Here is a 13,765-nt window from a genome sequence, read left to right on the forward strand (position 1 = left end):
AGGTATTTTGATACTTGGAGTTAGAAACTAAATCTTTGTCCTCTTTCCATGTACATTAATAAGTCTTTGGCTCCACAAGATTGTTTACTTTTTTTCTCCTCCCAATCAGCTTTTCGTTTGCTTGCTTGAGTTTTATCTATCTATTTATTTTAAGGGTTTTATTTTTTTTATTTTTTTCATAATAAATTTATTTTTTATTGGTGTTCAATTTGCCAACATACAGAATAACATGCAGTGCTCATCCCAAGTGCCCACCTCACTGACCGCCACCCAGTCACCCCCACCTGCCGCCTTTTTTTTTTTTTTGCAATTTGGGATATTCTTATTATTTAAAAGGCCTTACAAATAAAAGCAGAAACAATCACATTAATCAAGTGTATTAACTCATAGTTCTATTAATAATCATTAAAATTGTGTGAGGAATACATTAATAAACATTGAAAATGATAGTATTTTCCCTGCTGTGACATTGTCAAAGAAAATAAGGAAAGTAAGGGTGAGGAGTTACCCAAACTGTCAGAGACTCGGGACTTTCCAACGGGGGTGTGGGGTCAGACAAGACTTGTTGTCCAGCAGCTTCCACTGTATTGCACGCTCTTTTCCCAACCGATGAGTTAGCCAGTGATCTTTTTTACTAGTTGCCAAAATACCAGCTTGTATCGGGATAGGTAAGTGATGGTTATGAGAAGGATCCTGGGACAGCCTCTGGAATCAAGGCAGGCAGACATGTGTCCCAGACGGGAGGCGTTTAGTGGCCACCCTGCAAACAGGTTGGCCCTCGACCACGGGAGCCAGGCCGCCGCTCACTGCGAGGACAGGTCCCCCCAGGGGAGGACCGGAGAGCTGGAGGAGGAACAGCCCCTCCAGCAGACAGGCGGAAAGCCAGGAGGGCTGCTTGCTGAACGCAGTTCCAGGTGGCCAGTCTCACCCCAAAAATGCATGCCTGACAGCCTGTATCATTGCTTCCTTTTCAGAGTGTCCATCATCAGCAGTGATGAGGACCCCCCGCTCTGGGTGTGGTGTCCATCTCCGAGGGTCCCTTTGTCATGTCCTCTGGGATCCATGCTGCTTGTGAGAAGCACAAAGGTCTTTTGTTGTGGAGGCCTGCCATGTCACGTCCAGGGGAACAGATCCTCCAGGCGTGTTTCTTCTCCTTCTGTCCAGGTGCATCCAGTTCACGCCTTTCCAGCCTCTGAGTCCCCACCGAAGCTGCATACCTAGGCCGAGGCATCTCGTGGCTCGCCGTCTCTGAGGACCTCAGGCGAATCTGGAGCTTCTGGGATGAGGTCAGACTGTCCTGCTGTGCTGCTGCGGGAAACATCAGGGGCAGTTGTAGGAGATGGAGTGCTGTGCTGTTTGGGGCAGCTCTACCTAGGAGTCTAGGGTTTCTTGTTGGACCTGCCTTCTGAGGATTTGGGGGTGGAGGTTGCCTGCAAGACGCATGTGTGGCATGAGCAAAGTGAAGCCTCCAGGCCCCCGGGGCTAAATGAAGGCTATATCCCCAGTGTCCCGGGGGCCCCTTCCCTGACTGTGGCCCACTGTGACTGCCGGGTCCTCCTCCTGCTTAGCTGTGCCTTTCCCACTGTCTCGGGGAGCCCTCAACCTGCCCATTTTGTGGAGGAGACTTTGTGCCCATGAGCATTGCAGGCAGCCTGGCAGGGATGATGTGCTCTGGTCTCGCACAGGAAGTGACTTTGCACGGTGCTCACACTGAGGGATGGACATGGGTGAAATTGGGAGTGGACGGCGGGTCCTTCCCCCCGATGGCCGCCTGCAGATTGAGAACAATCGATAGAGCCTCACACTCACATGGTGAAACGGTGCATGAGGTGACCCCCCAACATCCTCCAAGGCTTCGCTGAGGCTCAGGAGACCCCGGGAGATGGGCAGCTCCCAATTGAGTGGCAATCCACATGTCCCTGCTTGATGCCCGGGTCTGCTCTGTGCCCCAGGGATGCACCCCTAGTCGAGTTGAGTTGTGCTGCTCGCATGGCCCTGGGGCTCTGTGTGATGTTCACTCATTCCTCAGACACCTGAAGTGTGGGATCAGGCCACCACCCCAACTAATGATGTTCTGGGGCAACCTGTCTGCTGCCATTAGCAGTAGGAAGGGCAGGGCTGGGTCCTGCACAACAAGGGGGTGCACAACTCTGGGGGCCCTCTGCTACAGGGGCGCAGTGCACAGACATTCTTGAGTCCTGTCCCTCCAGGTTCAGCAGCTTCTGCTGGTCATGGCTCAGCCCCCTCAGGGCCTCTATGGGTTGAGTCCCATTCCCTGTAAGATGTACTCAGGTCATCCTTCAGCGCCTGTAGGGATCATGGCCTTCCTCTTGTCTCCTCTTATTGCTCAGCCCAGAAGGGCAGCACCCAGGCTTTTTGGGTGGTTTTCCTGAGGTGCCAACAAGTAGGTCAGGGAGGTGATAGAGAACATGTGCCTGTGTTGCTTCCTCTATTTCTGCCAAACTCACCTTGTTCCTAGTTCCTCCTTTTCTTCCAACTTAAATATTTCTTCCCTCGCTGCTTCCCTGATGTCCGTGGAAGGGATGCTTCTTGAGAGCTGAAAGGGAGGCAGAATCGGGCATGACCACAGATAACCAAGCAGGGAGTGGGGACACTGAGTGGGGTCACCCAGCAGGTACCCTTCCCTAGGCTTCTCCTACAGGGTGGACTCCATCCTGCTGACCCCAGCCCCACTCCCTGCTGGGCTGTTCAGGTCTGATCCCCAGACTCAGTGGTGAAGGGTCAGTGTGATGCTGAAAGAGGGGTAAAGAGGGCTGTAGCATCATTCCATAGACGGAGCAGGTGCCAAGACCCAATGCCTGCAGCAGACAATGGTCTTCAGGGTGGGCATCATCAAGGTGGGAGCTGGGGAAGAGCTAGGAACAAGTGCTTATGAGCAGCAGAGCGAGGAGGTGAAAGAGAGAGTGGAGGAGAAGAATTAATTACAGGCACAGTGTTGCTCCTTTCACGTGAATCCCCGGTATCCGTGGAGTTGTCTTCCAGTGCGCAGGGCAGCAATGAGGTTGGCATGGCCATGGGAAAGGAAATGGAAACTTAGCAGGGGTGAGAACCCATGGCTTGCTCCTCTTGGGATGAGGGACTCTGACCTCAAGATGATGGATCCTCAGCCCTGGGGCCTCCCTGCACTTAGTCCCTTCATGTCTACAGGGTGGAAGTGGGTCTCTCGTCTCCCAGCTGCGTGTCCCACCCGTAGGTTCTCTCCATGCCTAGGAATGATGTGTGTGTCATCCTGTCCCTCCTCTGGGAGGTACTGTCCCTGTGACAGTGTGACCAGGACATGACCTTTCTCTCTCCCTACTCCCCTTCCTCCTTTCCTAACAACTCTCCATTTCCTTCCCCTTTCCATCCTCCAACAATCATATTGTTCTTAAATATTGGTAGCCAAGGACTGGCAGGAGATATACTGGCACCCATTCAGTCAATCCCCTGAACCCTCTGTGTGAGGAGAAACTATCTTGGTCTGGGATGGCTGGGGAACTTGAATGAGACGGTGCCACACGTGTCCACATATCCAGTGTTTGCTCTTGGGACAAGATGGTCTTTCTTGGCACACGAGCCCGCCTTAAGCAACCTCATCTGTTCCCAGAAGTGTTATAGAGCAGAAGTGGAAATGAGAGGGTAGTCAATTTTCAAAATTCCCCCTGAATTTTCAAGTGAAGTGCTGGAAAATATCCAATAGGGTAGCCCACTGAACACATGGTGCCAGCCAGGCCTGGCGCTGAACCTTACAGGGAGGGTAGGGTGGTAGGGCCCTGGTGCAGGTCTGAGGACAGGTGACGGGGTGGGCATCAGGAGGGTGTAGGGGGACAAGGCCTATGCTGTGAGGCTGGAGAATTGGATGGTGAGAAGAACAGTGACCCTGTAGCCCTGCTAGCATATGTTCTGTCCTCAGCCTCGGCCGTTCTCGGTGACAGGTCCGAGGGATGCTTGGGAAAGACTGTGTGTGTGTGTGTGTGTGTGTGTGTGTGTGTGTGAGAGAGAGAGAGAGAGAGAGAGAGAAGCGGGCCCAGCCACACCTTCACACAGGCCGGTAGGTGCCTTGTGGCCAAGGAGCATCTCCAGGTCTTCAGTATGTGGCCTCTCACTCATGGAAGCATGTTTATGACAGACTGGTTTGTGTGGTGAAGCTGGCATGACCTAAGCAACCCAGGCATGTATGTAGTGACCATAGGGGAGATGCCCCTTAACATCTCCAACTCTGGGAGTCGACTTTAAGGTATGGGAAATGGGTCAGGAGCATGAAGGTCCATTACACGTCATGTATCTTACACGGGACAGAGTTTCCTTCTCATCCACCTCTGAGCTCACATGACAACTTAGTTTCCTGGTTCTCAGATTTGGGAGAGGGTTGCTCTGGCACCCAGGTCATGTCCATCATAGGGCAATGACAAGAACGATACCCAATCTCTGCCACACGACTGCTGAGTGGTGCTGGGCAACAAAACCAAGCTTTGACGTTTGGCAGCAGAGAAGGGTGGGAAGTGCACATTGTATGGGATAGATCATAAGACAGCAAACCCAGGGAGGGGGATTAGAAATGCGGCACACACCGAAGGCCCCTGGACACAATTTCTGGTCCTATGACGTCAGTAAAATAGGAGATGAACGAATCAGATTGCTAGCCAGTATTTCCCTTTCATTTTTGATTTCTTGCCCACCCTCTGCATTCTCCAGAGTAGGAGATGCAACCCCAGGTTCCCAGGAGCCCTCTGCCACTGTTCCCTACCTGAGCCCTGTTCCCTACCTGCCGAGTCTTCCTCCCCACTGCTGGAGCCGTCTATGCTCTCCAGACACAAATCTGTAGGAACACAAGCATGAGCAATCCTGTTATTGGAGGGAGGGGCTCACCCATTCATCCTACTCTAGTTGAGTTCTCTGCGGGTCATGCGGCATCTACCTGCCTGACCTTTCTGGTGTGTTCTCAGATGTGCACTGTGCTTAGGGGAGTCAGAGACCTTCAACGGGGCAGAGATCACAGTTTCGAATTTTGCAGTGAGACCAAGCAGCTGTGGAATCCACTTCATCATGTCCATTCTACTCGCCCTTTACACTGTTCCCCTCCAAATGTGGCATGTGAAATTCCACCAGTTATGGAGACCCCTGACATGTGGCTAGGGTGAGTGAGCATTGGAGGGTTTATTTTCTGTAATCGTTTTCATGTAGTTATCGAGGTAATGATTGTGACAGATGGAGTATAGACAGACTCCCCTTGGACTGCAGAGCACTAGCGTCCAACAACGAGCAAGACATAACCCCTGCTCATTCCTCCTGCTTTAACTGCTGGCCCGTTAGCAACATCCACGTGTAGGTTGTCCTGGTCACACACACAGGTGCCAGGCACTATGTGAGCCCACTGAACACTAAAAGGCTGAGGTGAACACCTCGTTTCTAGGATAAATGGCCCCCAGAGGCGATGTCACAGCCTTCAGTCACAATGTCACGTTAAAAAAAATGGAAAACCTGCTAAAATGCAAATGTGACCACAAAGGAACACAAATAGCCAAAACGTTGTTGAGAAACAAGAAGAAGGTGGTGGCTTGGTTATTGCAGATTTCAAAGTACCTGAGACAGCTGTACTAGGCAAGCAGCACGGTGCTGGCATAAAAGTAGGGACACACTGCAGCAGAATAGAGAGTTCCAGAATAAATTCACTCGTTCATGCCTTGTTAATCCTTGAGGAGACCACAGGATGGGTAAAGGATACCCTCTTCAACAGGGAACAGAATGAAAAGGCATCCCGAAAGTGAACCCCACAGCAATGCTCCTGAGGATGTAGATAATTTGAGGCTTTGTATGTTATTAGGCAGGGAGGTCATCAAGATGGACCGAGCTGATGCCAGGCGATCTTTGCTGGAGGAAGGAGGTCCGAGGAAACGAGCAGGAAAGTGCGTAGAAACACTGCCTCTGACTCCTTCCTACAGGGAATCGAATCCTTATGAAATAGTCTGTCTGAAAGAGGGTACACCCCAAACGCACAGGGCCTGTTACGGACAGAGTCCTGTGAGCCCGGCGCCGCTTTGAAGTTCAGCAAAGCTCCACTGCGTTGCGGACCTCTTCAAGACCGTTGCTTTGCTCCGGTTCAACAGGCACCGTTCCTACCTGCATCTCAGCTCATCCATAAGATGGGAATTGATTCAAAGACACTTTGCTGCAGGCTCATTCAATCCAAGGAAACCTCCGCTGAGTTTTATAATTGTTCATTAATCATTCATCATAAGGAAAATTAAGTATATAAGCTTTCAACCAACCGACATCCCTGCATTTTAACAAGGCCTACATCCTATTTCTTTCCAGTCCTTTTCTCTGCAAAATGCCGGTGTCCTTCAGGTCACTGGGGATCCCTTCACTCAGGAGCCACCCAGCCAGTGGCAAGTGTGTGACTGGGTGTGGGGGCACCTGTCATGAGCACTGGCGTACTTTTACCTGGCCCTGGCCCAGGCCATGTAGGCGATTTGCAACAACTTGGTGTTGGGCACCAAGTTAATGACAAAGCTTTACTTTGAGCTCCTATTTGCCCCTCACACTTCAGTGTGGGCTTATAAGTTGAAAGCATTATTTTTAAGGATAACGAAGCTCTTAGGAAATACTCTGAAATATCTTCCTGAATCTTCTCTGCTTGGACCCTGCATGAGACACATCCCCAGCTAGGACTGATGTTGTGCCCTTTGTTACTGACTCATCCCCCTCTGAGGAAAGGGAATACTAAGCAAACCTCCAGGTGCAGCTGTGGTGAGGGAGGAATGTGGCATCCTAAGCAGTGTGCCCGGTGGGGGTGAGGTTTACTTTTGATCACTGGACACTAGGGTTGATTTGCATAATTGGGAAATGTCTCGTGAAGGAACACACACACTCAACGCACTGACCGGCACAGTCACGTCCCATCCACTCACATAGGACCAACCCCCAGCCGTCATACACACAAGCCACAATACCTAAATGACCTGCTTGCTTCCAGAGTCTGTAGAACATAGTCAACCTTTTTTTTTACTGGACAGTCATTTTTTCCCACCACCCCACCCTCCATCGCAGTAGGAACCCAGGATCAGGGAGGCTCTCCAGGCCAAAGCAGAGGGGAAAGACCCACCTTGTGCATCAGTCACATTCCTCCTCGAGAAGTGTCTGATAAAGAAACCATCTTGGTCTCCCTCCTCCTGCAGTTAGTGAAAGGGAAACACTATGAGGATCACATCCCTCTGTGCACATCTGCACATGACTTTTGTTCTCTTGGTGACATTAGCAAGTGACTTGGAGTACAGTCCTCGAGTCAAAGATCACAAAAAAGTAGTAAATGTGACCTGCAGGAAAGGCTCCAAATTTGAATGTCAGATCTCATAGCTCCATTTTGTTCAGCAAACAAGCTATGTGACATGAAGGAAAAGCAACTCCTAGAAAATGCTTGATGCCATTTGTTGTGTAACCAATGGTGATGGTTCTAAAAGCCCCTCTAAATTTGGTATCAGGGGGTGATTGAAACTCGGGACTAACTGGCAGTGCCAAGGAAATTAATTCCTTGGAAATGGAAAGAAAGCATCAATTGCATTTCCTATGCAGAAAATGACTTTACCTGAGAGAGCTGAGGTTTCTTCTTCCGCCTCTGAGTTGGGAATTTCCTGAGTCAGGGACTCAACTGGAGCTAGGAGGACACAGAGCCAGCGTGAGGATGCTGGAGGGGCTGCCTGGGAACTTGTCAGGGAGTTTGGAAGGATGAGGACAGGAGTCAAGTGTGTGCATGTGGGTGGCTAGGAAGTACGGACTGCGCTCCCCTCTATGGGGCCTCACCCTGTCCAGGATCTGTGGGCTCTCCAGGAATATGTGGCCTTTCCTATATGCACTCAACACCAGTGACAGGCCCAAATCATTGATATGTACACCTATAGCTGCCCTTGTTTACATGACCATGGAGGCCTCTGGGTAATGTTGGGCCGTGTAGGGGGCTTTGGTAGAATCGGTGTTTTGAGAGAAGGACCCAGTTGCTGGATCTCCTTTGCTGCCTACTTTGAGAGCTAATGACACCATGACTGAGTGATTAGTGAGCATCAATAGCCCAGAGCCACATTCGGACCAACCCCTGGGTTCCCCCACCTTGGCTGTCAACGTGGGGGGGGTCAAGGGTTTGGGTCATTCATCTCTGCCCCATCTCCTTCTCAGGAAAGTAAATGGAAGCATCCTCCAGATATAGCTGTGGTGAGGGAGGGATGAGCATGTAAGGGGTGTCACAGTGATGAGATGACTTTGGAAAGCTGACCCCTCGATTGTGCTGCAAGTGTGGGAATACCTCCTGGGAAATCACACACTCACGTTCACATACCACATAGATACACAGACACACACATACTCGCTAGTGTGGACACAGACGCCCTTTGACACACATGCACACAAACCATCACCTCCTACATGCCATAGTTCCTCCAGGCCCTGTACAACATGGTCTCACAGCTTTAGTGGACAGTTTTCTCTCACCACACCCGGACCCTCATTCCCAGGAGGAATCCGGGATCAGAGGCCACACTTCTATTGACACGAGATTTCACTGCCAAAAATGTTACTTTAAAATACATACAGTTTTGGATAGTCTCAGCATCCACCTGCGATTGGAGAAAAGAGAAAAACAGTGAGGATCACACCATCATGTACCCTGTTTGCAGAGCTCTTTTGTTTGGTGAGAACTGAAGGAGACTGGGTGGAGCACAAAGGTTGGGTCAGTGTTCCCCCGCTCCGGTGAAAGAGGACCCTGTTAAAGATGCTTGAGCTTTCAATAACAGATCTCTGAAATCCAATCTTATCAACTGATCCAAAATTCTTTTTGAGAGGGAAGTACTTTCTGCTGTTGAGGGTGCTGTATGCCACAGAATTTGTAAGGCAGGCTGCCCTGTTATACCCCCCTTTTTGTGTCTGCTGTCATTGGCAATAGTCTTTCATTCACCATTCTCCCCACAAAGGAGATTGCTTGTCTCATCCCTCAGGTGTATTATCCAAATTTGGTCCTGTGTTCCTTGAAGTAGAAACCAATGAAGCAACCTTCCTTCTCAGAGAAAGAGAGGCAAGCTTACCTCAGGGAGAGATGAGGCACGTTCCTCTGCCTCGTCCGTGGGAAGGTCCTCGGCTGGTCCCTCCGTGGGATCTAAGGACACAGGGTATCTGTCAGGAAATAGGTTTTGCTGCCCAGGAATGGCCTAGGGAGTTTTGCTTGAGGTGAACACGGGGACACGGTGCTCAGGTGTGAACAGTGAGCAAGCAAGACCCGACCTGCTGTTGGGCTAACTTCCTCGATGGACAAAGAAATGAAGAGCAGATGAGCAAGAAGGAAAAGGAATCTGGACTTTGCTTTCAAGCTTAATGGATCTATATAGTGAGCAATTGTCAGTCTCAAAATGCAAAACATTCGATGCATTCTGCATTTCATGACTGTGTCCCCTGAGTCATCCTTCCCACTGTAAAGGCCAGCCACCTTCCCACTTCTTCACCTGTCAGAGGACCAGTTCAGCTTCCATGCCTTCACACATACTGCTACGTACGTGTCCTCTATTCCTTTGGATGGTTATTTTTGTGTGATGAAATAGACGTTGTTGATGCTATTATTAATAAGTAAGTAATGCTCCGCAGCCCTGTTTACAGTCATGGTGCTGTGTACTTAGCACTGCCATCTGATCTACATCCAAACCTTTCCATCCTAAGGAATCTCTGTCCCCATAAAGAGATGAATGTTCCTCCTCCCCTCACCTCCTGCCTCCAGCCATCCGAGTGTCGATTTTCTGGGTCTATGGGTTTGCCTACTGTAATTTGATCCCTTAAGTGGGGTCAAGTAATTTACTTCTTTCTCCCTATGCCTTCTTTCAAACAGCATATTGGTTATTCAAGATCTATCCGTTTTGTAGCATATTGAGCCATTTGGGGATTTTTTATGGCTGAGTTACATTCTGTCCTGTGTGCATATCACATTTTAGGTGTCCTTTCATCCCATGCTGGATTGGGGGGTTGTGCCTATCTCTAGCTCTTAGGAAGACTGCTGTCGCGAACATGGGTGCCCAGATTACACTTGGAAATGCATGTTGACTTCCATGGTTATAGTAAGGTGATCGACTTGAAACAGTTAAATTTGTACATTTGAAGTCATGGAAAAATGTGTCACTGCATTTTGTACTGTTCTGCTATTTGTATGTCACTAGTGAAAGAATTATTCTTAAATCCACTTAATGAGTAAATTCTCACAATACCTTCTTCTGTGTCACTGATCGGGTATACCCAGTTGTGCAGAGAGAAGCGCACTTTCTTAAATCTCTTCTTTCTCGAAGTGGACTGGGCAGCTTCTGTCTCATCCTCCCCACAGGTTCCTGGGAAATGCATAGCAATAGAAAGCAGTGTTGGCATCTTGTGGGCAGAAGTCCATGGGGAATTAGTCCAAATTGACTCTTGTTTCAGCCTTCTATTCCCCCTACACAACTGTTGCCCCATGGAGTGTCATGCCTCCAACTTGGACTTAGGAAGACTTTGCATTGAGGTGTGCACTGAACCACCCCCATAGACAGGTTTTGTGGGCAAATACCCCGATTTATCAGAGACATTAAAGCAACGCAGCAGGGATCCCTGGGTGGCGCAGCGGTTTAGCGCCTGCCTTTGGCCCAGGGTGCGATCCTGGGGATCCAGGATCGAATCCCACGTCCGGCTTCCGGTGCATGGAGCCGGCTTCTCCCTCTGCCTGTGTCTCTGCCTCTCTGTGTGTGTGTGTGACTATCATAAATAAATAAAAGTTTAAAAAAACAAAAAAGCAACGCAGCAAAGCACCATGAGCAGGCCTTATGTCCTGGGTTCTCATCCTACTTAGAAGGTGCACGTACCTGACAGAGTTCCAGAAAGCCCAATGTGCCTCGGTTCCCTGTTCTGAGATGTGGAAGTGTCCATACCACCTACTCACTGGAGTGCTGTTAGGAGGCGAAATGGGATTGACTGCAAGTAGAGCCCTGGGCACAGTGAAGGTTGGATGCTTCACAATTGCTTTGTAGGTATGCAGCACTCAAATGGCTACAGAATGAGTTAGAGGTCTGGTCTTGGGTGGATCTAGACAGGGGACTCAGATGGCTCCACAGCATGGAAGGATGGAAGTTCCCTCTTTAGCCTTCATATGGAAATGACGCTCTAGAGCTCATGGAGGCCACGTGACAACCCGCTGCTGGAATGCCCATAGTAGCACCATCAGGAGGGGAAGCAGGGGGATAACTCATGGTTTACAATGTAGGCTTTGATAGATAGGGAAATGAGGGAACTTTCCAGAGTGGCCACACTGTTGTGTGATGGATCATGGACAGGAATTAAACTCATGATGCTGACTGTTCTGCATTTGATCTAAGGTATGGTCTAGGGACCTGGAATAAAGCCTGTCCAAGGGTAAATGTAGCTACCCTGGCTGGAGGGAGTGCCTCCCTGCTCCTTCCTTCTTCCCTCCTTCACACCTTCTCTCTACTCCCAGCTCTCTTCATCCTCTCTAGACCCTGTCAGGGCAGGGGACAGGCTCCTGTCTCCTCTTAGACAGTCCCCTGCCTATGCACGGCCTCGAGACTCCATCCCAGGACTCTCTTTGAGGACCATCCAACCATCCATGACTCGCCTACAGATGTTCACTCCACCTCCCCGATGGCCAGGTCCCTTCTCATTCACTCCAAGGCATTGCTCAGACAGCCACTGAAAGCATCCACATCAACCCCTGAAAATACCACAGGGAATCCCAGTTTCCTTCCATCTGAAGATGTCTGGATTTAGACTGCTCACATTTGCTTTCAGATTTTGACATCTACACTGAGAAGAGCTGACCTTTCCCCGTCATATGTTGCCAGGTGATCCATAAGAGCAGTGTGGTGTGTTTCCTGAGTGTGTTCTTTATAAGAATATGGACAAAGTTGACATATAGAAGTAGACATTCTTTTAAATGTAGAAGATATATAAGGAAGCCAGCTTCATCAAACAATCAAAATTAAGTAATGCAGGAAAACCAGAAAAATACATTCATCTTACAATGTGGACAAATGGGACAGTGGAAATGAAAATGCAAAAAAAAAAAAAAAAGAAGAAGAAGAAGAAGAGTTTCTGAACCAGTCAGCAAGCCAACTTGAGAGAACAGAATTCAGAAAATCAGAATGAACATACCTTTAAAACAGCATTTCAGATTTCCCATTGTAGGGAGCGTCTCACCTGCTACAAAACTGCACTTGATTGGCTCAGAGAGTGACAGTTGGAATTAAAGGTGAGCATCATCACATCACCGTGGTGATGGGTCATGATAGAACTTTCAGAGTGAAGGCAGGTCTGCACGTGCTGCTCCAGATGCTGCTGTCTGGCCCAGTGGTATCCTCACAGACCAAGTGTGGCATTAAGAGGACATGTCTTTTCTCAAAAATGGAAGGTGGCCAACACCCTGTTCCCTGTTTGTGAGAACAATGATAGCAGAGAAAGTGACCCACACTCTAATAGAGGTGACAGTAAAAACTTGCAAGGTCAAGAGGGATCAATCATATTAGGTATCAAAAGAGGTTCCTTTCTTGATTAGAAATCCTCCTTCCTCCCATATCTGCTATTCCTCAGTTATCAGACACTTTTAGAGACAACATTAACATTTGCTGTAAGAGCAATAGAGAACAGTAATTTGAATTGAGTTTTTAAAATCCTTTCCATTTGATGAGTCCTACGTGATAAATCTAAGTGATGAATCACTAAATTCTACAATTGAAAGCAATATTACACTATATATACATTAACTAACTAGAATTTAAAATAAATTTTGAATTATAAATCAATAAATGAATTTCAAAACCTAAAAAGCCATTTTCTCCCTCTCAACACATAATTATCAAATTAGATAAAGTCCCCTATTCTATTAAGTTTTATCCTTTTCCTTAGTATGTAACTTAACTTGTACACTTAGTTATCTCAATCGCTATGAATTGCTTGAGTATTTCCCTGGTGCTATGCCTATTGATGACCTACTATTCACTGAGCGAGTAAGAAAACGAGACTCCAAATAGCCTCACTGGAGGGTTCCATGAAAACACAGGGTCAGTCCTTTCTTTCATCGAAGCATGTTAGCTAACGAAACTCTAGGGTTATCTTTGTGTTCACACTCATCATGCATCAGAAAGTAACCCCATCCTCGTGTTGTGGTCACAAGTCCCCGCCATACAGATGTAAGTGACCAGTGCCCAAAAAATAGAAGAAGTGAACATTGCAGCATACACCGAGGGAGTTGCCATAATTTAAAATGAAGGAGATACACGACACTACAGAATGCTATGAGACAAATCTCTGACATTGCAGATTCATTCCAAGCATCTAGAACTAAGGAATCATTGGGTCATTTAGGAAGTACACAGAAAATTGCATTAGTACTCATGGCTCTCTATTTTCTCTAACAATTACCTCATTGAGGGGTGATTGGGTGGGAAAGAGCAGGTAATAGGACATTGTTCTAAACATAGAATTTTATTTTTTTTCCATTCATCTTTCTATTTTTTTAATAAAATAATTTTTATTGGTGTTCAATTTACCAACATACATAATAACACCCAGTGCTCAACCCGACAAGTGCCCCCCTCAGTGCCCGTCACACATTCACACCCACCCCCTGCCCTCCTCCCCTTCCACCACCCCTAGTTCATTTTCCAGAGTTAGGAGTCTTTATGATCTGTCTCCCTTTCTGATATTTCCCACACATTTCTTCTCCCTTCCCTTATAATCCTTTTCACTATTATTTATATTC

The 13,765-nt window shown here is 48.2% G+C and overlaps 1 long non-coding RNA gene across 1 annotated transcript; it reads right to left on the reverse strand.

The window, feature by feature from the left end:
* Nucleotides 1-377: 377 nt before the first annotated feature.
* Nucleotides 378-8,093, reverse strand: LOC144310163 (uncharacterized). The gene is made up of 5 exons (XR_013375856.1): nucleotides 7,586-8,093; nucleotides 7,106-7,172; nucleotides 4,766-4,819; nucleotides 2,469-2,557; nucleotides 378-1,308 (listed from the first exon to the last, which is right to left on the reverse strand). It is a non-coding gene; the product is annotated as an uncharacterized LOC144310163 (long non-coding RNA).
* Nucleotides 8,094-13,765: the final 5,672 nt, after the last annotated feature.

Source organism: Canis aureus, unplaced genomic scaffold, assembly GCF_053574225.1.
Source record: "Canis aureus isolate CA01 unplaced genomic scaffold, VMU_Caureus_v.1.0 ptg000479l_RagTag, whole genome shotgun sequence".
Classification (NCBI taxonomy): Eukaryota; Metazoa; Chordata; class Mammalia; order Carnivora; family Canidae; genus Canis; species Canis aureus.